The sequence below is a fragment of the Protopterus annectens genome, chromosome 1.part1 (assembly GCF_019279795.1).
Source record: "Protopterus annectens isolate FY-2018-M chromosome 1.part1, PAN1.0, whole genome shotgun sequence".
NCBI lineage: Eukaryota > Metazoa > Chordata > Ceratodontiformes > Protopteridae > Protopterus > Protopterus annectens.
In genome coordinates, this window is record NC_056726.1 from 490,278,387 (window position 1) to 490,301,903 (window position 23,517).

Genomic DNA, 23,517 nt, shown 5'->3' on the forward strand with positions numbered 1-23,517 from the left:
AGATTGTCAAGATATACCCCTAATGATCTAGAATATCATGAAAAGTTGTCTGACCTTAGACAGAGGTTAAAAGAACGTGGTTACAAGGATTTAGATTTGGATAGTAGTATGATAGATTCTTACCAACTAAGAAATGGAGCAGCTGCTCCTTATTTTTCGAGTTATGTACCAGAGTCCTTAGAAGTACAAGATACTGTAGATAAAAGAGATATAATTGGATATCCCATTTTTTATACATCTGATGTAGGGAGTATCAAAGACATTATTAAAACACACTGGCATATCTTATTGGTAGACCCTAAAATCAAACCACTTGTAGGAGATAGCCCGAGGTTCATATATAAAAATAAAAAGAACCTTAAGAGGTTATTATGTAATCGGTCGGAAAATGAATTTGAGAAATCTGAAGGGCCAAATATTACCTCTCCATGTAATGCATGTAATTTCTGTTCATTTATAGATACAGAAGAAGTATTTATTCATCCCACAGGTTTAGGAAGTTTTAAAGCGTTCACCACAGGAAATTGTATGTCTCAAAATGTGGTTTATTTGGCCCAATGCACAACGTGCCCCGCATTCTATATTGGCAAAACTAACAGAAGCCTTAGGGATAGGATGCGGGAGCACGTATACCACATTAGAAAGGGCACAGTTATTAATGCTTTGGCTAAGCATGTTACAGATAGTGGACCTGAACATTCTTTTAGATTTAGGATTTTGGAAAGAATATATGCTAATGTTAGAGGGGGAGATATAGGTACATTTACGGAATCAAGAGAAACAACGTGGATCATAAGGTTAAGAGCTGATAGAGCCCCTGGTCTAAATGGTAAAGTACCAATAAAACCCTTTTTAAAAATGAGAAAATTAAAAATTAAAAATTAAAATTGAGATTCAAATGTTAATAAATTGTTTAAACATGTGCATATAGAGAATATGTTCCTTTGTATACATGTATATAATATGTTGATATTATATAAATATGAATATATAAGGGATTTTTATCACACCATAAATACATAGCATACTATTATGCATTAAAGAAGTATGCATGCTTTATGTAATGGTTTTTAAGTTATTGCTTTTATGAAAAGTGAATTTGTTTCTTATATATAAAGTAAAGCAAAAGTGCATAAATTACACTATTGTTCCTCAAGTATAACTGCATAAATCATTAGCTTTAATTCATGTAGAAATTGTTATAGTATGGGATATTAGTGGCTATGGTTTAATTAGCCGATTGAGTCTAAATTAATGTAATTAAGTGTATTTTCCCGCTTTGTAAGGTATTTAAACAGTTTACATGACTTTACTACTCAGGTCTGATGAAGCTTATGCCGAAAGCGCTAACCTGAGGTGCACCAATAAACTTCTACTTATTTTTATCCATGTGGATTATTTCATTTCGTTTTAATTGAAGGATTTCTACATATCGAACTGTTTTGGATATCACATTTTAGCTGAATAGCTGTTGATGGTATTTGTGTGCTCCTTCATTGTTTTGCTCACGCTGTTGGTTGCTATTTTTTATATTTGGATACTTTTCAGTTATAACTTGGGCCATCTGGGGAAAAAAAATACAAGTACAGTGATAGACATTATTTAAAAAATTAATTCAGCATAAAATGCAGCATCTGTATAGCAACAAATATTTTTCAAGGTCCCTAATTCCGTCAGTGATAGCAGAGCTGCATAAATAATGTAACGCCATTGTCATTGCATGTACCCACTTTGAATTATACAGGGTAGCACATAAACATTCCAAGCAGAAAGATCTAACAAGCTGCAAAAATGAAAGACTTTATATATCATTACAAATAAAATGTTCAGGGTCAACAACAAATAATATATAACAGGTAATTACTATAATAATAGTATGGCAAAGAAAAAGAACAAGTTATGCACTGCAAAAATAAAAGAACTGTAGAACATGAGGAGGAGAAAGGTGAAAGCATTTAAAATAGAAATGGTCTTGTTAGTTGATCACATCAGATAATGCAAGCTATTTCAACAACAGGTTCCAGTAGTGCTTTGTGGTGATACCAGTGATACCTATTTTAAAATAAATGAATACAAACATTGGTAACTAGAGGTAAAGTGGATTGTTGCACTATGTGGATTTTTGCAAGGTGAAATTGTAAAATAAAATGAGTAAAACATCTGAGAAGAGTACAAGATGGAGTTGTTGCTTTGTTGCCCGAGGAGTCTTGGGTGAAAAATGAAGTATCTGATAATGTGGGTTATGAAAACTCACTCTGTGACTCAGGCCCTCATCACGAAAGTTTTTACTAAACCCACAAAATCACAGTAGTAGATGTTTCTTTATTATGTGTAAAACCCTATCATATAACTCAGTGTCTGTGTGTGTGTGTGTGTGTGTGTGTGTGTGGGGGGGGGCATACGCTGAAAGTAAAATCCAGTATTCATCACAAAGTCTATGTGACACTTTATCAGAACTCTTACTTGTCTTTGGTTCTGTGATAGGCTTTGATTTTTTTAATGTAGGTTAGATTTGTTTATGTAAGTCCATTGTCTTTTTTATACCCACTGTACTGACATGTTGCTTTCTTTTCCTGTTAGGTGTTCACTTTTGTGCAGTGCATGGGCATCACAGTGGTTTCCATGCCATGGGGGAAACACACTTGTTCCAGATTACAAGTTTCAGTCCTGACCATCAGTTACTGCACCGCATTTGGAATATTCTTTTTTTTTTTCTCAAAAATCTCTTTATTGATTTATAGAATATAACCAAACATCAAACAACAAAACATTATACATTTAGTCATTTAGGAGTTGATTGAAGTTATACAACTTGTAAAAGTCATTCCAACTCATGAAAGTGAGAAAAAAAAATAAACAACAAACATTATGTACAATATATACAAATGGTAACCAATTGGCAAAAGATAAAATAATATTGTGAACATTTGAGCAAGTGAAGTATGTGAATGAATAAATCCCACACTGTACAAAAAAATTAAGTTCAGAATCTATTAGTCATAATTAATAATAGAAAGGACCTTCTCCACAACTTTATTATTTAAAGCCATCTTTTTAGGACTTTTTAACAAAGTCTTATGTGCTGAAATGTACAAGTAAGCCATTGTTCTAAAGACATTCCAATTCAGTTTAGTACGGTCAAGCCAATTTCTGGAAATGTAAAGTTTTATGAGAGAGCAAATAAATATGAACACATGTGTGTCTGATTTGGAAAGATGTACTATAGGTATGTGAAGAATAGCAGTTTCCCAGGATAAAGTGGATTTATGATAACCCATTTTCTGTAACCTTACTTTTAAGGACGTCCAAAGTTTATGTGAGTAATGGCAATACCAAAAAATATGTAAAAGGTCCGCATTAGGAAAGAAGCAACAAGGGCAAGAAGGAGAATTATTAGCATCAAATTTATTAAGTTTGGAGGGAGTATAATAAGCATTATTATTTATCATCAATTGGGTATAGATTAATTTCTTGAAAGGAGAGTGTTCCAGAGTGTTTCTAATGGCCAAGAGTTTTCGTTTCTCATTTAATTGAGAATTATGTTTATCCCAGAAGTTAGAAAAGAGACATACTGAATCTTGTAATAATTTATTTAACAAGTTATAGGATTTTGATAACATTTTCTCAGGTAACAATAATGTTCTAATTAAAATTTCTAAATTATTAAAGTCTTGCTCCCTTGGCATAATGAGAGTATATTTAGCCATAACCACATCTCTTAGCTGACGCAACACTGTGGTATATCTACAGTTAACTTTCAGTGTATTTAGAAGATTAGCCAAGGACAAATCTTTATATTTAAAGAGATCCCAAACAATCAAATTTTTAAAAAGGGGATAATTTGTTAGATTAAATGGTGTATTATCTAACATTAGATTGGGATTCAGATGAAGTGGTTGTAGTAAGTGGAAAATATTATCAAAGTTAATAAGTTTTAATAACTCCTGAAATACTTTGATCTTATGTTTTAAGAAATTCGAGATTTTAAGAGTGTTCAAAATGTCTATGGAGATGAATGGCATGGCAGCAGGGTTTATGTTCTTGGAAATAATGTAGTGATGCCATATTTTTACCCATAATGGAACTTGATTGCGGTGAATATTATTCAGATTAGTAATGGAGAGTAGTTTATTTGCCGAAACAATTAAATAATAGAGATACAAATTTGGTAATCCTAAACCACCCCTTTCTTTAGAAGTTGATAATTTAGAATAAGAAATCCTAACTGTTTTAGGAAACCATAAAAAATTAGCTAATTCTTTATTAACTTTATCAAAGAAAGATTTAGGAATGATTTGATCAGAAGAGTTGAATTGGTAAAGAAATTTAGGAAGAATATTAATTTTAATAATTGCTGCTTTGGAAAGAAGTGATAAGTTAAGAAGTTCCCACCTACGCATGTCTGACATTAATGTTGTCCATATATTATGTAAATTATTTTGAAATGAAGATAAGCTGTTATGAACCATGTTAATACCCAAATATTTAACCCCATACGTTATATGATAATAGGAGTCCGGAAATAGATGTGGTTTATGTGCCAGATGATTTACAGGGTAGATATGAGTCTTTTGGGAGTTGATGTGATAATCTGACACTAGAGAAAATGTTTCAATGGAATTTATAATTTTTTAAAGATCTGTGATTGGAGTTTGAAAGTATACAACTAAATCATCCGCAAAAGCAGAGAAAAGTAAATTATTGTTTAAGATCTTAGGAATCCTATGAAATGTGTTTTGAGCAATGTATAAAAGTAGAGGTTCTAAATACAAATTAAAAAGAAAGGGAGATAAGCGGCAGCCTTGTCTCGTACCTCTAGTAATCTTTATAGGGGGTGATGTGAGTCCATTAATATATAATTTGGTAAAGGATTCATTGTAAAGAGTTTTGATTAAATTAATATATGTGATGGGAAAATTAAAGCAGGACATTGTTTGAAAGAGGAAATTCCAATTTACTCTATCAAATGCCTTCGATGCATCAATAATTAATGCATATATTGGGTTATTGTCATTCTTTGTAAGATGAATGATGGATTCCAATGAGAGAGTGTTATCCCATGCATGTCTGTGAGACATAAAACCTGTCTGTTCTTGGGAGATAATTGATGATATAACCTTCTTCAGTCTATTAGCCAGAATAGAGGATAAGATCTTGATGTCTATATTGATTAATGACATTGGTCTATAATTATGGGGGTCTGTTTTATCTTTGTTGTTTTTAAGAATTAAAATAGTTTTTGAAGTATTCCAATGGAGATCAGATATGTCATTTATTTTTATGCAATTATAAACTTTGAGTAGGAAGGGAGCAATTACAGACTTAAAGGATTTAAAGAATTCAGCAGTAAAACCATCCGGACCTGGGGATTTACCAATTTTGAGTCTATCAATCGACTCAGAAATTTCTAGATGACTAAGTGGGGCCGAAAGAATGCTTTGCTGATTTTCATTCAAAATGGGAAATGCTATAGATGCTAGGAATTTTTCTATGTGATGATTTACTATTGAATTAGAAGTTTTAGAATATAAATCAGTATATAGTAATGTGAAAAGTTGCATAATTTCCTTGTCCGTGTTGTATAGTTGATTTTTGAATTGTATGAGCGATATTTTGGGCCTGTCAGGAATATTTTTAATTATCCTAGCTAAGGTTTTTGAAGGCATTTGAGCCCATTCAGAGTAAGTGACTAATAATTTTTGCTCCTGTAATGAAAGATTATTTTGATGTAATAAAATCAGTTCTTTTTGAGCATCTATAATTTGTTTATAAACAACAGAATCTGGAATTAATCTGTATTGATTATCAAGAGACTGAATTTTTAGTTTTAACAAACTTTATTTGTTATTGAATTGTTTTTTAAGGTATGAGGCCTTACTAATAAGCATACCCCTTAACCTAGCCTTACAAGCCGCCCACTGGATATCATAGGGAATATCTGTAGAGTTTAAATTGTGTTCCATATCCTGAATTATTCCTATACACAATTTACTAATTTCTTTATTAGAAAGCAAATTATTGTTCATTGTCCAACAATTCCTTTTAAATATACGAGCCAACTTGCAATCTAGATTTAATTTTAATAAAATTCTAGAGTGATCTGAAAAAAATCTAGGCTCAGTAATAAAATCCACTAACAAATGTGAAAGAGAATTAGATAGGAGAAAGAAATCTAATCTTGCCCAAGAATGATAACATTTTGAATAATAGGTATATATATCTTTTTTCTTTGAATATTTAATGAGTTGTAAAGGGTCTATAAGATTATATTCCATTATTAAATCTTCAAGAGCTAATGATGCTGGTTGGTTATGCGAAGAGGAAGGACTAGTTCGGTCCATGTCAGGGTTAATTACTGCATTCCAATCTCCACCCACAATAACATAATGATCTTTATAGGAAGAGAGGATATTATATATTTGCAAAATGAAAATATGTTAATAATTACAAGGACCATAAAGGTTTAGTATCAGAAGTGGTTTATCAAGATTGAGAATATTAGTAGTAAAGTAACACCATCTACCCTCCTTGTCAAATTTTTCTTTGATAATAATCCCATGAAATTTTTGTTTAATTATGATAGCCACCCCCCTAGAATTAGAAATGTCACCAGAGGCTATTATTTTTTGGATCCATTTTTTATTTGTTCCTTTGTACCAATCCTCTCTAGGTATATGTGTTTCTTGTAAAAAACAAATATTGGCTTGGGATTTATAAATTAAATGACACAATAAAGATTTCTTATCTTTATTCTGGATCCCTCTTACATTCCAGGAGTCCATTATTAACAGACTAGTCATATATCATCCAAAGGTCCTTTAAGAGAGATGGAGTAAGTCAAATATTTTATAAATAGAGAGAGATTGAAAGTGAATATCAAAAAAAAAAAACTTAATTTTAATAAGATGATAATTCTGAGTAAATGTATGTAACAGTATAGGATCAAGATCAAACTCGTTATCTTCCTTCATCCCTAACCCAGTGCCTACCCACCTAAACTTACCTAAAGAAGGAAGATAAAAAGACCAATATATAAGATGAAAGTACATGGTCACCATAACCACCAAAATGAAGAAGACAAAATTAGGTAAAGTCCTAAAAAGGACTAAAATCAAATTAACAAAACTAAACATATTTACACAACTATCTAAATACAAGATGCCCGACATACACATTCCCCATTCCTCTGTGTATTCACAAACTCCTGTAAAGATAAATATGAATGTAGTAAATTTAAGTAGACCTTACTAAATCAACAGTATGTTATGAGGATGTCAAGAGATATAATGAGACGAAGTTATAATTAATAAAGCAATAATATAGCTGGACATTAATAAACATATATGTCTGTGACAAGGCTTAAATAAATGTCATAAGCTATAAATAATAAATATAATTAAAAAATCAAGTATTAGTGATAAGATATAAAATTATAATACATATAAGTTAATAAACTTATAAAGAGAGTTAAATCTAAATAATCTTCCCCATTCTAGACCCCATTTAAATTATAAGGTTGTAATAGATGTGAGTGCTTTTGATAATAAGAATACATAACTAAAATAATATAAAGTCAAATTATACATATAAAATCATATTGCACCAACATTCTAAACATAAATTTAAAATATATGAACCCTGTTATTTATAGAAATAAATGGGAGACTATTTATGAAACATATTATTATTATGCTCAATTATGAGTATATTTTTAAATTAGAGTTTCTGGATAATGCACAATGGAGAGTAGACCAAAGACTACTAATAACTCTAAATCTCAGTGATAAATAATACACATTTAAAATGAATAACATAACATTCATATCAATGAACTTGAGTATAAGTATAGTTATTTGCAAGGTAATGAAGGAAACAGTAATAAAGAACAAGACCCCTTATTGGTTAGGTCATTATTACAGATTCAGTGAGAAAGAAATAATCTCACAATAAGGCATATTTAAATCTATACATCTATGTTGCCAGCAATAATGAATACAATAACATAGGCAAGAACTCTAAACCCATTAACAAAACAACTGAAACTCCTATGGACAAGCGTCAGTATCGCTGACTCAGTACCTGTTAATCAAGCTTGCTAACTGTCCCATTTATATTTCAGGACTTATGCTTATGCTGGAAAAACCAGATAGTCAGACCGTATGACATTTAGTGTACATTGCTTGTCTGAATAATGGTTACTTTACATGTACTAGACTGAGAGTAGGTATATCGTGTTTGAATGCTTGTGTTTATGCACTTGTTGCCAGTCTAGCCATAATAGCACTGTCAGATTTATATAGCTGTATGCGAAAGGCAGTTTAGGACAGATCCAATTAGCTGGCTCATTTCAACACACATATTTAGTGTTCAGCTTTTAAAAGAGGTGGCTAATCGTGGCAATGATGTGATTTGTGCAGAATATACTTCCGCACGTCTGTATGAAGCACGCTGATCACGTAGAGGACTATCCAAAGCATACAAATCTTCGGAGCTCTCTTGATGTACGAAAACAAACTTACATGCAAGCATTCAAGTTGGATTGAACAGCACCAAAACTCGACACATAATATTTGTATCTCTCGGCAGGGACAGCATCACGAAACAAGGAATCCATTCAGTTAATGCACGAAAGACTGAAGGGATCAGATTACAAACTCCGATCTCTTCAAAAACAAGTAGCCAAGCAACAGAAGACAGACAAGCATTCGGGATGTTACTGAAAATATGAACATATCACAAATCTCCTATGAGTGGCAACATCATCAAGCAGGCAAACAGGAGGGAAAATGGAATGTGCCTGGATTGAGATAGACAACAACAGAAATCTATCCAGGTTGGTAACGCTGCATAAGCACGAGGGTTTAAATGATTTTCACTACTTTCTGTTTGAGTGACATTTATGCCTGAAGGCCATATTACCACATAAACACTCTGGAAAGTATACGCACAGAAACTATAAAAGAATTAAATTTTGAAATAAAATGTTTAAAAACAGTGACAACTCAATAAAACATTAAACACATAAAATATTCATTATAGAACCAGATTGTTTTTCCTATGCTAAAGCTGTCATATAACCTGTTATTTAAGAGTGTAAATAAAGAAATGTAAATTCACTAGCTGTGAATTCAAAGTACTTACACTAGAAAAGAAGAGTTACTTATTGTGTAACAGAGTCAGGAAGGACCTTGAATAATTTTTAAAAAAATATCTTTTGCTTCTTGTGGTTCTGTAACAGTATAACTTCTATCCTTGAAACTGAAAGAGAGAGTGTATGGATACCTCATCCGAAATTTTATTCCCCTTTTTATCAGGTCTGCACAATAAGGTGATAGCTTTTGTCTTTTCATTTTTATTTGTGGAGGTAAATCCTGTGAAAAAGTCAGCTTATGGTTATTCCACATAAGATGTTTTTTACTTTTGGCTGCTTCTAAAATACTTTGAGTGTCTTGGTAGTTTAGTAATCTTGTGTAGATAATCCGAGGTGAAGTAGAATCTTGTCTGGCACGCAGGGCTCTATGCGCTCTTTCAACAATTAAGATATTTGTGGTTGTCTCACAGTTAAGTAAAGCCTTGAATATTTGTTTAGTCACTGAAATTAAGTTCTGGTTATCATAAGATTCAGGTAGTCCTCTAATTATTATATTATTTCTACGAGATCTTGCTTCTAAATCCAGTAATTTGGCTTGTAATTCTGTAAGGAGAATATATTTGGATTTTAATTCACGTTCAATAGAATCTGCTCTTATTTCCATATCTAGGTTTTTATTTTCAAGTAGGTCCATTCTATCATTTATCTGCTTTAGAGTTTTACCAAAGTCAGTAAATTGTTCAGAGAAACTCTGAATAGCACTTTGAATGGGCTGTAATGCCATCTTCAAATCTTCTAGATAAAAATTGGAGTCACTTTTATCTTTAGCACTTACTTTAATGTTCTCAGTAGATTGTTTGGTAGTTCTTAATCTCTTAGATCCAGTGTCTTTCTCAGGAGAAAGCATAGAGGAGAATTTGGCCTTGGTTGTCTGCGTCTCCATGGAGTCAGAGTTGCCAGCCATGCCCAGGATAGAGGTGTGAAAACAGGAATTCTGACACAGCAAGGAGCTTCTAGAGTGCAAGTGCCCAGAGACTGTTGAGGCCAAAAGTACTCTGAAGTAAATTAAAATAAAAGTTGCACTCTTTCAAAAAATGAATAATCCCAGAATGAAGAAGATGTATCAGAGATACTTTCTGTAAAAAAACTGTGGAAAAATTTCACTTAAAAGTTGTTAAAATTGCAGGTAATTCCAATGCTGTGAGGAGCTCAGTGAATAGGGAGCAGTCTAGCCGGTGACCATCTTGGAATCAGCATTTGGAATATTCTTATATGGTGGTGTTACAGTATGTACAGTTGTAAAACAAAAATAAGACAGACTGGCTTTATCTACATTCCCAAGAAATAAAAGAATAATTACTTATTGTCCTTAGAAGTTTGGTATGCAGTCAATGTGTATGATAATCTTTGTTGATATTATTTAGAAGATACTATAGTTGGTTTGCTTTATACTTTGTGAATTCTAAGCTACTTGGTTAACTGGTTTTGATGTAATGTATAATTTTCAAATAGTATCTAAAGTGAAGTCACATGTTTGCATGTATTAAATATACCTGGTTATTTACTGATTGGCTAATTTTAGCTTATTACTGACAAGTGCAGTGCTCCATGTGGGTATCATTTTATTTATTTTATTTTATTTATTTTAAGTATCATCTAAGTAGAAGAGAAAATGTAAAAACACACATGACAAACAAAAGGAATGGAAAAAAAGTATACATACCTCTAAACAATCATAGGCAGAAGAACTGCCTCTCGCAAGTTTGTATAGATACAGGTATAGATATGTTTATATGTATACCAAGCATACTTATTCATTTTTGACACTGTATCTCAGCCACAGGGAAATTATACAAACTGTATCTGACTATGTTAAAACACATTTAATAAAAGATACAACAAAATTGTCCATAAAATCAAAACAGAGAAATCCAGAAATGTGCAAAAAAACCTAAATGATTTGTGTTATTAGAAAATAAAACAAAACAGAGATAGTATCCCAATCTCTTTACAATGGTTAGAGCCCGAGAAGTCTGTATAATCAGGAAGTTATTGGAAGGGTACAGGGACACACAAACAAACTGGAGTCACAATGTACAAGCACATAAAAAACTTATGTGAACTCAGTAATGTTGACTTTCCACACATTCCTGTAATTCACAAAAGGTAATCATATTACAGATATGCCACACAAAATACTACACCATCGTATTACAGCAGCACCTGACCATCAGCTGACCACCCATTGTTCTCCTTGCTCACTGAGTTTACAGGACCCACATTGTCTTCACAAGTCTGATTCTGGTCCATATTCAGGGTCAGTGAGGAGACTGAGGACCCTGGTGCTGCATCAAACTGTTGCTGGGGTATGATTAACACTATTTCCCCTCCCTGTGTATATGCCCAGTAACACCTGAGGGTAGAATGTATAACGGACATCAGTGCTGAACTGCCCCCTCACTTTTGCAATGGATCAATGTCAACAAGGCACTCCTCCCACCTTCAGTTTGCATTGCACAACTGTTTCCTTAGTCTCTATCAGAAAAATCAGCTGCAATGGTGTGCTGCGCTCATCTCCTCCTCTTTCATTCCAGGATGGGCATGTCCATTCTTCCCTTCCAGCACTTGAGGCACAAAAGCCAGTATGCAAACCAGACTCACCTTCGCCATAATCAGGACTTTATCCCCTCTGCTACAGAGGTGTTTTGTTTTTCAATGTAACTGTTTCTTTTAAACCTGGTGGTAGAATATCTAAAAGTATGTAATCCAGACATTTGGTGTTTTGCTGTACCATCCCTAACTATTCATGCTGCATCCCTCCAAATATATGCAGGCAGCCATGTGGCAGAGCCTTAAAATAAATACAACAGCTTGTTATTTGCATATCAATGAGCTACATCTGATTGTTAGACAGTTTTACCTTTCTGCACATGTTGTCCTTATGTCTGATCATTTTCACTCATCTTGCTATCTCTCACAGATTTTTTTTGGTTTACACGTTTTATGTACAATATGCTTGCTTTGGAAATAGTCGTCATCATCAGATCAGACTGGGATTAGGGAGCCTGGACCTAGCTTGCTTCTTAGAAGAGTGGTTTTAGAATGGGGAGCAGACTTTTTTTTTTGTAGTTGAGAAACACAGTTCAGGGAGATCAGATTTCATAGGTTCATTGGTAAGTACAAAGGCATTGGCTCTAGGGCCTATATAAGCTTAGCCAAAACGATACCCTGGCTTTTGCCACCCAAGAAAATTATTTTCCTGTGCCCCTGTTGAGCAGAGCTACAGAAGTGATCCCCGAGGAGAATTTTCTATTTCCCATCCAATCATCAAGATATTTCTTGAAGAGTGTTAATGAGGAGCTTTGTTTGACATAGATAGGTAGTCTGTTCCAGAGTATGGGAAGTCTCTGGGACAGGAATCTATCCCTCCGGCATGTTCTGTTTATTGTGGTGACAAGGTTTAGGTCCCTAGAGCGTGTAGCTCGGAGGGATTGGGATTTCTATAAATGTAGCATGTCCAGCAGCTCTGGGTTTAACATAGCTTTGTATGTTAGGCAGAGATCGCCTCTGAGTAGGTCATATGTGACAAAGTAAAGCTGGAGGTTTTTGAGATGGTCTGCGTAGGGCATCTGTTTGAGGCAGATAATCCTCTTTGTGAGGTATTTCTGCTTTGAATGAACACCAGATTGGTGAATGAACCTTTTTATTTTTTATTTTTATTTTTATTTTTTTTGCTCTTTAACTTAAAGTGGATCATGGAATAGCACCGGGCTCTACATGAGCAAGCTACGTCTCAGTCTATCAGTCTAACTATATATATATATATATATATATATATATATATATATATATATATATATATATATATATATATATATATAGTTATATACATATCGATATACAAATATATCTATAACTACACATAGTTATACTAAATTTGATTGACATACTCAAGCGTCGAATAAACCTCAAACATTCCGATAAAAACAAGCATGGAAGGAGTCCCAGACACATTTTAACTACTGAGTGCTTTTGTTCTTTTTATTCAACAGAACTTCATCAGACTCAAGTGTTGATGGCACTAATGTTGACAATGAAAACATTGACGTGTTCCTTAGCACATCACGCACGCACTTAAGTCTCTCCACAACAGGTACAAGTATGAGTCTGTCATTGTCCATGTTTGTGTGAATGGCTTGAGACGTACCTCCCTGGACTATATGAAGAGAGCTATGATTGAGCTCTCAGAGTATGTGTCCCAGGAAAGTATGACCCTAGCCCTAAGCAGCATCCTACCTTCACCAAGAATGATACCACAATACCAACAAAAAATAATTGACTTCAGCAACTGGCTTAGTTTCTGGTGTCATTCCAAGGGGATCCAGTGTCTGTCTGCCTGGGATGACATGGTTCACAGGCCTCGATGCTTTGCCAGAAATGGCCTCCACCTGTCACCCCTGGGATTCCAAATTTTGACCAAGGCTCTTGCCTCCCCCATTGTGCCTTTTTTAGGTAATGTCCCAAAGACAAATATTCCAACATAAAACATCTCTCAGAAAGCAAATTGAAGGTCATGCTGCTTAACGCTAGAAGCCTTAACCTGAAAATGCACTCACTGGAGGCTCTATGTAGTCAAGGAAACCTTGGTTTAAGGCTGTGATTAATACCCTTGCCTTACCAGGTTATACCTCATTCCACACATTCTGACCCCAAAATGATGTCAGGAAGACTAAGGGTGGTGGAGTCTCTATCTTCATTAAAGACAGGCACAGCTCCATTCTGGTTTGCCAGCATGATGTACTAGAACTACTCCAGGTGCAACTGACAGATGGCAAGACTCACATCCAAGTTATAGCCAGCTATAGACCCCCCACCATGACTCAGGATGCCCACTCCTCCTACCTGGAACTACTTGACTCCATCAAGGTACCCCCTCACCCTGATCTTTGTTGACTTCAACTACCCCACCATAGACAGGGTGACCTATTCCTGTACTAATGCACTCACCTAATGATTCCTTGACTTCATCAATTCTAACGCACTGGACCAGCTTGTCAAATCCCCTACAAGGGGAGACAACATTTTGGACATGGTTCTCACCAACATGGGAGACCTACCATAATAAGTTCTTCCCTGGTGAGATATCATTGGTCTGTCTCATTCAAAGTTTCTATCCCGCCAACTCTGTTCCCAGCCATAACCTTTGACATGGCCTTGTATGTTAAGCAGAGATCGACTCTGAGTAGACGATATGTGACAGAGTACAGCTGGAGTTTTTTAAGGCGGTCAGCGTAGGGCATCTGCTTTAGGCCTGTGATTCTTTTAGTGAGGTATTTCTGAGGCCTTTCCAGTTGTTGCAGATTTCTTGAGAGGTACATACCAAATGGGGCATTGTATACTATAATGGGTCTAATGAGGGATGAGTACAGTGGGACAATGACCTCCTTTTTTCTGGATGAAAAGCCCTTCGTGATGAGGTGTGCCACATAGAAGGATTTCCTGACTGTTGTGGCGATGTGGTTATCGAAGGTGAGACCACTGTCCACCTGTGTCCCTAAGTCTCTTATCACACTTTCTGTGTTTAGTGTACTGCCACCTATATGGTAATTCATGGATACATGTTTTTCCCAAAGGGATAACAATACATTTCTTGGCATTGAGCTTGAGCCCATGGCTCTGGCACCAAGCATCTGTTTCTGTAAGGCCCTTTTGTAGAGTATCCACATCATTTGGGATTCAATAATGGCTCCCAGTTTGCAGTCATCTGCAAACTTTGTTAGCCAGAGTCCCTTAATGTTGACCTGTACTTCAGAGAAGTAGATGCCAAACAAGAGCGGCCCCAGGACTGAACCCTGAGGTACTCCACTTGTCACTTGTCTGGAGCTGGATTTGGAGTTGGCTACTTTTACAGTGTGGGTTCTATCAGTAAGCCATTTAGCAACCCATTGGGTGACATAGGGATTAATGCCCAACTTAGTAAGTTTATCTATGATTCCAGAGTGGGGGATGGTGTCAAAGGCCTTGGCAAGGTCTAGATAGGCTGTGTGGACCACCTTACCCTTGTCCATGGCTCTGGAGACTGATTCAAAGAAGTCAATCAGGTTCAGGAGACAAGATCAGCCCTTCACAAACCCAAACTGGGAGGGGTCCAGTGTTTGAAGGTTGCCAATGTCTTTGTTTATAAGTTCCATGATAATACGCTCCATGGCCTTGCAGATAAGGCTTGTCAGACTGATGGGACGGTAGTTTCCGGGATCCAAGGTGGATCACCCCTTGTGGATTGGGATAACTGTAGCTCTGCGCCACTCAGTGGGCACGAAACCTGAGGTGAGGCTATGATTAAATATGATACTTAGGTGAGGTGCCAGTTCATATTGTAGTTCATGTAGTACACAGCCCAGGATGTTATCTGGTCCCATGGATGCTGTATTCTTGGCTTTAGAGAGTGCGTTTTGTACCTGTGTGGCCATTATTACTGGAATTTGGCAATCTTCCGGTATTGAGATGGGCCATTTAGGGGGTGAGAGGTGGGTGAAGTTGGCACTGAATCGATCTGCGAGGATATTGGCAATATCCTTCGGATCAGTATATTTAATGCCATTCTGTTTTAGCTCAGAGCAGATCTGAGTATTGCCATTTAGATTCTTGACATAGTTATAGAATGCTTTGTGGTTGTCTTTGGCATCTTTGGCAATTTTATTTTCGTAACTAGCTTTGGAGGATTTTATGAGGCATCTCAGTTTCTTACTGAGGCCAGTAAGGGAGTTTTTTGCATCCTGGGATTTTCCTCTATTCTGCAAAAGTTATCATACCAATTGGCAAAAACACGGCCTCTACTGATTACCACATCAACGGCAACCCCCTAAGCACACAACCTGTGGTGGGAGGCTTGGATACACAGGTTGACAACAATCTCACATCCGACCATGATGTAGCGGCAGTGGTCAGAAAAGCCTTTTAATTCATTCATCTCATAAGTAAATGGATTGCATCCAGAAAAAAAGGAGGTTATTACTTCTCTGTACTACTTCGTCATTAGGAAAATAATTGAGTACAACACCCCGTTGGGTATGTACCTCTCCAAACACCTGCATCAAATGTAAACGCCACAGAAATACCTCACAAAGAGAATCCATGGCCTCCAAAACCTGCCTATATGGACAGGCTCAAATCACTATCACTTTACTCGGTATTGTACAGATTGCTCAGAGGTGATCTGGGTCTCGCTTACAAGGCAATCTCGGACCCTGCCCTACTACAGATGCTCCATATCCATAAGTCTAACTCCCGCTCGAAAGGCCTAAATCTAATATGCAACATCAACAAGGTTTGCCTCTGAGATGCTGCCCCATCTCTGTAATAGACTTCCTATACACATCAAGTACAGTACCTTGCTGACCCTCTTCATGCGCAACCTTGATAAGTGGATGGGAAACTACAAATTTGTCCCAGGGTTCCACCTATGTCCCTTGCTGACAGGGGCAACAAGTGCTGACTAAGGTTTCTTTTTGATGATAAACTCTTGGCTAGGCATGTAAGCGTCCCAGGGCCAATAGCCTAGTAACCTCCTATGATCCTACGATCCTAAGAAATACCCTTGGTTTATGTAAACAAAACAAAAGAAAAAAAGAAAAAAAAGTATTCCGCTCAAGGGGGAATCCCCCTTGCACCTCTCCCGCTGCACCTCCCACATGGAGGGCTCTGATCCTCCCCACACCCCCTGCTAATTCTTCATCATCATCATTAGCCCCCTTTTTACCATTTTCTACATGGGGATGGGGTATTGTGTTAATTTTCGTCACCTCTCGCGATTCAATGCCACACTCCTTCTTTCTTCAACACTCATGCCTGAATGTTGCAGAGCTTCTCTCACACAATCCATCCACCTCTTTGCTAGATGCCCTTGTTCCCTCTTACCTTCTTTCTGTCTGTCCCAAATCTTCTTCACCAGATTGTCTTCTGTTTTTCTGCACATGTGCCCGAATCACCGTAATCTGTTCTCTTTGACCTTTTCTGCAATTGGAGTTATATTGGCTTGTGCTCTGATGTCCTCATTTCTTCATCTGTCCCACAGTGTGCATCCTGCCACCATTCTCAGGTACTTCATTTCCATCACTTCTAGCTTCTTCATCTGCTCTGCCTTTACTGCCCAGGTTTCTGTACCATACAGTAGTACTGGTTCCACCATTGTTTTGTACACCTTACTTTACAGCTTTTTTGCCATTCTTTTGTAATAGACTACACCTGAGACTCTATGCCAGTTGGCTGCAGCCCCTCTGATTCTAGCTTGACCTTTTTATTCAGAGTTCCTGTCTCCTCAACCACCCCTCCCAGATACTTGAGGCTATTAACCTGTTGCATTATCTTCCCTTCTATCTCAGTTCTCAGCTTCTTCGTATTTCCCTAATGTGTTGCCATTATCACTGTCTTATCTGTGCTTAGTTGAATTCCATGTTCCTCCAGTTTTGTATTTCATTCCCCTCTCCTTTGCTGAAGTTCTTGTTCAGAGTCTGCCTGTAATGCCACATCATCTGCATACAGCATCTTTGTTGATTTATCCCCTCCAACCTGTTTGCTAATGTAGTTCATCACCAGTATGAACAACAGTGGGCTCAGAGCTGAACCCTAGTGCACATCCATTGCAACTGGGAAGCCCTCTGTAAACTGCTAGCTGTTCGCACTTGAGTCATAGAGTCCTTGTACATAGCCTGCAGTAATTCTACCTGTGTTTCTGGGACTTCAAACTACCACAGTACTGCCCAAATCAGCTTTCTTGGGACCTTGTCATATTCTTTCTCCAAATCTAGGAATGCCCAGTTTGACTCTTTCCTGATCTCTAGCTTCTTCTCAACTATCTGTCTCAGTACAGACAAAGGGTCAGTTGTGCTGCATTCTGATCTGAATCCAAGCTTTTAATCTCCCATCTTACATTCTACTACTCTGCATATCCATTTATCAATCACCATCTCCAGAACTTTCATGCAACGTGACAGAAGTTTGATGCCTCTATACTGCCCACAGTTGTGGGTGTCCCTTTTGTTCTTGTACACTGATATGAGTATGCTTATTTTCCAGGAATCTTTGATATGTCTTTTTCTTCACACTGCTATAAGTACCCTCAGGAGCTATTTCTTCCCTGTCTTGCCCAGTATCATCATATCTGCTGTGATCTCATCTGAGCCTGCTGCTTTCCTTGACAATTTTCGTTAATGCTATTCTTAATTCATTTTTGATGGGCTCCTCTTCATCTCTCATTGTGGGCTGTTTCTAGGGTAGTAGAGCATATGTGGGGTTTTCTTCATTCAGAAGCTGCTGGAAATACTCCTTCCATCTGTCTTTGATGTGCTCTGGACTGGTGAGCAGGTTGTTGCTGGCATCCCTTATGAAGGGTGTCTGACTATGTTCTTTTTCTTTCTGTCTTTGCCTTGCAACCTCATATAGTTTCTTTATGTCACCTACTGAGTCACTTTACGGAAAATGATAGAGTGCCTCCAAAGCCCTGCTCTTTGTTTTTGCAACTCCTTTCTTAGCTTCTTTGTTAGCCAACTAGTATTTCTTCCTAGCCTGGTCAGTTTTTTCTGTCTCCCACTTCTTCCTGCACTCCTTCTTTCTTTTGATGACTCCCTGGACTTCTGCATTCCAGCACCAGCTTTTCCTCATTTACCTTATTTCCATACCTGGCTTGGCCACATATCACTTCTCCCATCCTCGCTTGTGCTGTTTTGAGGCACTGCCATTCTTCTTCATCTCTCACTATTTCTTATCTTCTTGGGGTGCTAGAGCCTTGAGTAATTCCTCAAATTGTTGTACTTTCTCTCCAGTCAACTTCTAGGTCTTCAGTCTTGTCTCTGTTTACCTTAGAGTCTTTTCTGATCACTGCTTGCAGATGATTGTAGCAACCAGAGGTTTATGCTGTGGGCCGACTGGGATGACTTTGCATTCATTCTCTCCCATTTGCATTCATTCTACCCCAGTGTCCTTCCTAACTAGGAGGAAGTCTACCTGAGCTGCATGTTGGACACTCTTGTATGTGATCTCATGACTTTCTCTCTTTCTGAACCATGTGTTGGCTACTATCAAGCTATTTGCCAGACAGAAATCTAGAATGGCCTCTCCTTCTTTATTCCCGTTGTTCTACCCATGTGGACTCAGGCAATCCTCAGGCAATCCTCATATCCTGTTCTGTCTGTCCCAATATGTGCTTTCAGGTCACCCACTATTAACACCAATTCCTGTTGGACTGCTTTATCTCCTGCAACTGCTGTATGAATGCATTCTTTTCCTCATTGTCACAATGCCCACAGCACATCGTCTGTCTTCCTCCTCAGTAGTAGACTCTGGATCTTGTATTAACCCTGACTGAAAATGTTATTGCCTCCAGTTACTCACCTGTTCTTTTGACCTCAGCGTCTTCACTACGTTACTTTAGTACTAGCTTACTACTTTAACTTCACCAACTCCACTGAACTACAAAAAAAAAAACAGTAATATTCTTATATTCAATGATAGTTCTCTTTGTAATTCTTTCAACATGTTATATCTTGTGATATCAGGACTCCAATGGCTTTATATCTCTAGTTGTATTCCTTTGTTTATAATTTCTTAACCTCGTGTATTTTTTGTTGTCTGTCCTACTAGCATTCCTTTTGAAGTGATTATTAATGGGTACAAGTTTCTTCCCTTTTTTTCTATGTTGTGGAACTTTTCTCCCCAGGCCTCTACTGAAAATGGACATGTATCCAGCTAGACTAGCCCGGTAAATAAATAAATAAATAAATAATGTGGCTTTGCTGCACTGCCCTTCCATCTTGTCCCATGGATACATAAAATGTCCAGCCTCCTCTGTATCATAATGTCTTTCACTTCCAAGCTGCGTCCTGTCAGTGAATCTACATTAAGTGTAGCAATTTCATGTTTGGCAGGTTGATTGGTTTTACATCCAGCTTTCACTCAACAGAGCCATCCCAGGTAACCCAGGCTGGGCAACTAGACACTGAAAGGGACAGCCAGTAGCTTATTAATTCAGGGCTGCTGGGCTTTATGGTAGGCACACACTGGTCAATAGGAGCACATACTCCCCTCCCACCATTTAGCATGGGTCCCAGGTTGGGTCCTGCCATTTCTGTCAACATTAGTCAGCATGACAACCTAGAGCCATATTTTACATTGTTAAGTGGCTAGACCTGCAACAGCAGTTTGTGATCTGTGTTCTCCTATCTTGAGGATAATGTGCACCACAGTGGATGCCCAAAGCGGTTGGTCTCTGCAACCCTTCCCCCTATAGGGCACCATGTAGTTTTTGCTGATGCCTACATCTCCAGTGTTTGAGAAGGAAACACTCAGCATGTTTTTGTAGGTAGGAGGAACCCCACAGAGACACAGGGAGAGCATGCAAACTCCACACAGGCTTTGATTGGAGGTCAGGATTGTACTTTGTAGCTTGTGTATGGGAGGCAAAGACCTTAACCATTATGCCAACTGGTCTATCAAAATTGCACAATACCTGAAAATGGCATATTCCTCAACCTCTAGGATTATGTGATCTCACACACCTGTCAGTCATCTATTTAGACAATAAAATTGTGTCATCTAAACAGATGTTAGCTTTAACTAAAATAGGTTCAAAGATACATAATATATATATATATATATATATATATTTATATATATATATATATATATATATATATATATATATATATATATATATATATATATATATATATATATATATATATATATATATACGTATGTGTGTCTATATATATATAATATATATATATATATGTGTGTGTGTGTGTGTGTGTGTGTATGTATATATATATATATATATATATATATATATATATATATATATATATACATATATACATACATACATACATAGATATATAAGGAGAGAGAAAGAGTAGATATATAGATGTATAGATAAATAGATGTAGATATAACTAAATACAGATATACATAGAACAATTTGTCATAAAACACTTTAGACTTTAGTCGATTGCCTTTTCAAAATGTTTAACAACAGCACCATTGACTCAAAGTCTTAAAACAGTAAACAGATATTTTGCATAAGGCACTATCCCTTGCATCCTACATCCCTGTGCATATATGCAAATATCTATCTATCTATCTATCTATCTATCTATCTATCTATCTATCTATCTATCTATCTATCTCTGTCTATATCTATCTATATCTGTTATACATACAGATGTATACTTTGTATATCTATACATACAGATGTATAAAATATAAAAACATTGTTCAGAAAATGATTCATGATGGAAAACCCATTATTCTACTAAGTTTTTTAAGTAACTCAGAGTAATATTTAAAAAAAGTTGCCCCACTGCATTACAGGCTTTGATCAGTAGACTTAGGAGAGTTTAGAGGTATGATAGCCACATCCCACACACATATATTCCCAGAGTAACATGCACACAGACATTCACCGTACATGAAATGCACTATATATCACCCAATAACTAACAAACACACACACACACACACACACACACACACACACACACACACACACACACACACACACACACACACACACACACGGACAATCCTCTAACTAACCCCCCATAGCAATCACCCAGACAGACAAACACACGCACATGCACACACACAGAGTACGTACCCCTGTAGACATGCACACATGGTGCCACACACAACTACACACACTCACAGATAGCCCTACCACTAGCTCGCCACTAAACGTTCCAAAACTAGGCTGTAGCTTATTCTGCCTGTCTTTAAAAATAATTGGTGAATTTGGCATTCTGGCCATTTTAAGTAAATAGCTACCACCCTAATTTACTCATATTGCTTAGGTGAGTAAACTTTTTACTGCAGGTACTTCAGGGGAGAGTATATAGCTAATTAGCAAAGGCCAGTCCCCTGGTGTGCCTCATTAGCATTTAATAAGGATGTGGAATCACAGTGGTAGGCCTGTTTCTGAACGAGAAAGGGCTACCACCAGCAGTTTTCCATGTGTGTTAGGGCTTATTACTGGATGTAGCCTTTTATGAATCCTAGCCATTGTGTTTTATGCATTATTTTGCTTAAGGAGTCTTCCATATGTGCAGATGTATATGTGGTCATTCCTCAGGGTTAACAGGACTCTCACAAGTTGTGTAGGCTCCAAAATACAGTTTGTACTGCATACCTTCAGTATGTAATTGTAGAATTTGTGAATCTGTCTTATTGTCTTATTAGAAAATTACAAAAGTTTGCTACATTCTCTTACTGTTTCATGGGAAGCTTCAGGGTCTGAAGTTCAGCCAATCATTTTAGAGTTCATGCTTTCTGTTCTTGCATACTCTCATACTGTATTCGTATTAAATGCCACACCTTCTGATAAACAACACATATTTTAGTTCTCACAACCCTTCTGTACTATAGAGAGAAGATAATTTTATGCATATGCATTGCCCAGTTACATCTTAAAGCATTAATTCTAAATAACTACAGACCACAAGCACCATAAATTGCAGTAAATTTGATTGTGCTGTGCTTTACATTTCCAGTCTCAAGCTTTATTATATAGCACACATTCTGCCTACTTGTCAAACAACCACACATTTTGATAAGGAAAGGTTGAGAGGTTTGCTTGAATAAGTGACTTAACCAAGGGAAGAAAAAAATGCATTCTGGAGGTCTGCAGAGGAGCCAAAAATCAAAACTCTGGTTACCTAAGATTTAATAGCCTGAGGTTCAAATCACCCTATTGAAAGCACTCTGAGGGTCCAGATGGTCATCTTATTTTTTGGAAGTCTTTAGTCAATTTGGATAAGTTTGCCTTTTTGATCTATCACCATTGTGAACTGATTATCGCCAATGATTACAACCCAGTCCTGCTATTATATACCACGGCATTTATTTTTTAAATACTCATAGCACCTGATTATAAGGACAGTTATCTTACATCATCTCTTTAGATACTTTTTCTAACTAGTCATTGTTGAAAAGAACTTCATTCACAAGTCTCGGGGTTGCACTAATAACAGATGGCTTCAAAATATCAACAAATTACTTACATCCCTTGTTCTCTTAAGTTACAGCTAAAGATAGATTACAGGCATCAGTCTGAATAGATACGGCAAGTGTGCAATTTGGTTCTGGTTTGAAATAACTGTCCAGCATCAGGAGACAATGGATAGTGTGATTTCATCAAACTTAAATCAATTAGTTATTATGTCTATGAGCAGCTCAGAAAGATCAACATGCTTAACAGTTTTTCTTCTTCAAATTGACTGATTCAAAAATAATAATGAGCTGAGCCCTAAGCATACCTCTCAACTGTGTTTGGCTGATATTTTCAGTTGGTTCCTCATAAAATGTGTGGTTTTCTGGCAAACCACTGGAATGATCTCAGGATTAAAGTCACTAAATAATGACATACATTTGAATTT